This window comes from Oratosquilla oratoria, chromosome 15 (genome assembly GCF_046742065.1).
Source record: "Oratosquilla oratoria isolate Oo_2021 chromosome 15, ASM4674206v1, whole genome shotgun sequence".
Lineage (NCBI taxonomy): Eukaryota > Metazoa > Arthropoda > Malacostraca > Stomatopoda > Squillidae > Oratosquilla > Oratosquilla oratoria.
The window spans coordinates 20,844,991-20,849,287 of NC_134791.1; positions in this window are offsets into that span (position 1 = coordinate 20,844,991).

Sequence of the window (4,297 nt, forward strand, 5' to 3'; positions counted from 1 at the left end):
TGTACTTATCTCGTTTTTCTATTTAATTTAATTTAATTTTATTTGTTGTATTTGTCAAATGTTGCCCCTGTAGAGGCGGGGGGTGGGGTGGAGGGGGAGGGATAAGAATTCTGAAACTGTGTTCTATGGGAAAGGTATAGGGGTCGGATTAAGGTCAGTGAGGAGTCTTCTTTCTGTAGTTATCTCCCGGCGGAGTCTACAGTAGCCCACTGGTTCTCAACCTTGTTCACTCTATTTCCCTTTTCATAAATTCTCAACATTCGTCGGGTTCCCTTTCATTTTTCAAATCCCACCCAGCTAAAATATGTTAAAAAAGGTAATAGATAAGTAATAATGATAATAATGATATTAATAAAATGTTGATAGAGATAAACCTTTTGGTTTATTACAAAGTTGACAACACAATAATCTTATATTTCTTCTGCCAGGACAAAGTGATGATTTTTTTTTTTTATTCAGAGTCCTCAGTTATATAGAAATGTATAATTTGTAACAGTAGGCCATAGGCCCCCTAAAGTCTTGTCATGGCACCTTGGGGCCCAAAGCTTTCGGGTTGAGAACATACACCTAGATCTCTTAATCCATCACTCTCCAACCGCCACTTGTGCGGACGTTTGGGCCTAGGACATAATTTATATACCCACTCCGTGGTGTTTTATGACCTGGGTCAATTCCCGAAGTGGGTTTATGTCCTGGGCTCAAACGTCAGCACAAGTGGCGGTTGGCGAGTGTTGGATTAAGAGTCATTTTTATTTGACCACAATGGGGGATCACACTGGAGTCTTTTACAGACTAAAAGGATTATCACACTGGGCTTCCACGGGCTTCATCATCGCCGACAGATAAATTTTCGTTTGAATGAAAACAACTTCGGTTACAAATTTTTATTTTTCAAATCTCCAAATATCAAATTAAGGTGTACTAAGAGATTGTAAACCTATACGAATGTTAGACATACTATTGAAATGTTCTTAGAGAAATCTAGATTTCTGTAAGCGAAGTCATATTCTAGTTATTCAAATGGAGGTTGGAGGTAGAATGTCGGAGGAAAAATAGCCCAGTGTGATAACCCCTAGGTTAGGGGAACGTGGGAAACAGCTCCATCGACAAAGCAGGCACTGGCAACTATATACGATTAGAAATCTTTTCCCGGCTTGGAAAAAAACATAGACATATAATGGAATGAATCGATATTTTTTTCGTAACTTTTTCCCCGGCTTGAGAGTGGAAGAGAAGTTTGATCCCTTCAATACAGTGGTGGATCGCAGCAAAGACCTGGATCCAGTTGGTAGGTCAGGTCTTCCGATCCGAGCTAGTAAGGTCCCGACCGATACCGCGGTTGGCTCCGTTCAGGCTGGGGTTCACCCCGAAACTGAATGGAAGAGTCTGGTGGTTGCCCATAACATAACAAGGAAAGTGTGGAGCCGAGTTGAAGGTATTAAATGCGTCCGTATTTGCAGTGATTGAAAGGTTGTAGGGGGCGGCGGAGGTGGGGGAGAGGGGGAGAGGGGGCGGGGTGGAGGGGAGAGGGGGAAGGAGGGAGAGGGGAGAGGGGGCAGGAGAAAAAACAGATGTGATGTGTGAGAGACATCCAGTAGGTAGATGGTAAGGAGTATTGTATGTCGTTCTTGTGATATCATTTCCCTCCGCCTACATGATATCATTTCCATGTGCACTTCATATATAATGACGTCAAATGGAGGACGAGAACACACGTCACACCATTGACGTAATCATCACGTACACGTCATAACGTAGACGGCTGCCCTGATGATAAAGAATTCTCATGACGTCAGAGAAACGTCATCAAGCTATGACGTCATGTGTTGCTTGAGCCGACTCGCTCGGAATTCATCAACAAATGGCGGAGGACAAAGAGGAGGTAGAGCGTCCGGGGGCAAGAATGGAAAGCGAGCCCTAGAATGAAAAGGAATCCAGTGGAGCTCTTCTTATCTGGACGTTCACCCAACGTTCTAGGGTCGCCTACTGTCGTTCCAATTCATACGACAATAGCGGTTCTACATTGTCCAAAAAGGATGGAAGCTCTAGTACACTACATTATAAAAAAAAAAAAAAAAAAAAAAAAAATAAAAAAAAAAAATAAATAAACAAATATAAATAAAAATAATTGGAAAATCTATTTTCATTTTATTGAATCTTTCATTACTTCATATCAGTGGCATTGTGCGACTTGACATTTCTATATAAGCGATTTCTTATTCCGTGACGTCACATTTTCAAGTGACGTCATTTGCTCCCCCTGGTGACAATGACGTCACAAGTGTCCTTGCAACATCACGTTCCTTCACTTTCTCGTCGGCGACCATAGAACATATGTCGAACGTCGGAGGGAGGGTCCCATTCTCAGGTCTGGCACCATTTTCCAATTGCACCTTTTTTCTTCTTCTGGATTTCTTTTTCCTTTGTTTTCGCTTTTTTCTCTTTCTTTTTTGCTCCTCGACAAGTCTCACTTTACCTAGGAAACACTTCGCTTCTGGATTGCACAAGGCCAGACGGACAAAGCCTTCCACGGCCTTGAGATATAGGTAGTTGTGTTACACATACTGTATACAATATAGCATATATGTATGCATATGCATATACATACATATACACCACACACATACACGTGTGTGTGTAGTGTATGCATTTGTGTGATTGTGTGTGTATACATGTGTGTGTATGTGTATGTATGTGTGTTGTATGTGCGTGCGTGTGTGTGTGTGTGTGTGTGTGTGTGTGTGTGTGTGTGTGTGTGTGTGTATGTGTGTGTGTGTGTGTGTGTGTATGTGTGTGCGTGTGTGTGTGTGCGTGCGTGCGTGTGTGTGTGTGTGTGTGAGTGCGAGTGTGAGTGTGGATATGTGGACGTTAACTTACCCTCACCGCTAAATCTTCAAAATCACATAATCGCGAAATCACGACGTCAGGACAAAAATGCAAACTTGATTGAAATGCTTCAGTGATAACCTAAGAAGTACCGGAATCCGTCTAAGGCTCGTTTCACACGTATCGACTTTTCGCCGTGCGCCGTCCACGGCACGACGTCGTGCTCTCAAATAACCATGGATGTCTATGGACGCTTTCACCCTTCTTTGTGGTCATAACGTGTGAAAACGTTCATAGACAACCATGGTTAATTGAGAGCACGACGTCGTGTCGTGGACGGCGCACGGCGAAAAGTCGATACGTGTGAAACAAGCCTAAGATGCTTCACGACACCGGACCGTCTAGCACCATATATTCCACCACTCAGACACAGTGGTGCCCACACACCCTTGGGTTTCTTTGACACCGCGACAGTGACCTACCCACTTTAGTGCACCTCTTAAACTGCTAAATTACCCACAACAGATCTCGTTTCAAGACCTTTTGATTGAACCACACTAACCCCTCCCATTTTTGAGCAACCATAACATGAACCGCTTCGAGCCAAACATAGTCTATGTGTACACACACCTATGTCTCTTAATTCAACACTCGCCTACCTCCACTTCTGCTGACGTTTGGGCTCAGGACATAAACCCACTTCGGGAATTGGCCCAGGACATAAGGCACCACCAATTCCCGAAGTGGGTTTATGTCCTGGGTTCAAACGTCCGCACAAGTTGCGGTTGGTTGGTTGCGGTTGATGGATTAAGAGACCTCCTAGGTCTATTGTTTACCAATTATTATTCCATCAGAATTGGAAACTAAGTACTGGAGTGCCGGAGCGGAGTCTTGGAGGGAGAGTAATTTTACCTCGCTTATCCGAATACTCCCCAAATCCGAACACCAAATGTCCCAATAAGTTCGGATATGGGGGATATTAATATATTTTATTTTTGATGTTTGGATACTCGCTGGCCGAGTGGGGTAGAGTGTTGTTGCATGTGGCGGAGGTCCAGGTGATGGCTGTTCGAACCCTGCCGACAGCGAGTTGGACCAAGGACATGGTTCATTAAATTCTTTGCCACAAAGTCCTGTGAAGGGTACCGTCCTAGCCTCATGGTAAGAAGAGTCCGTGATGTAAATTGGATTAGTAATTTTTTTGTTCGTTTCTTGTTTTTTTTTTTTTAATCACAAACACTACACATCGTCTGTCGACATCTACTCACAAGATCAAGTCGTTTCTCCGGCTACTGGACTTATGTCTCTCAGCTTAATTGCTAGACGATCCATATGCTTTTATACGAAATATATATTATAAATTGTTTTTTCTGATTTTCTGATGCAATGTACGATACAGTTAACTAGAAACCTTCCTAGAATTTCACTTCTCGAGATAGACACTAATCCCTTTCAAATAAATAAGTTAGAA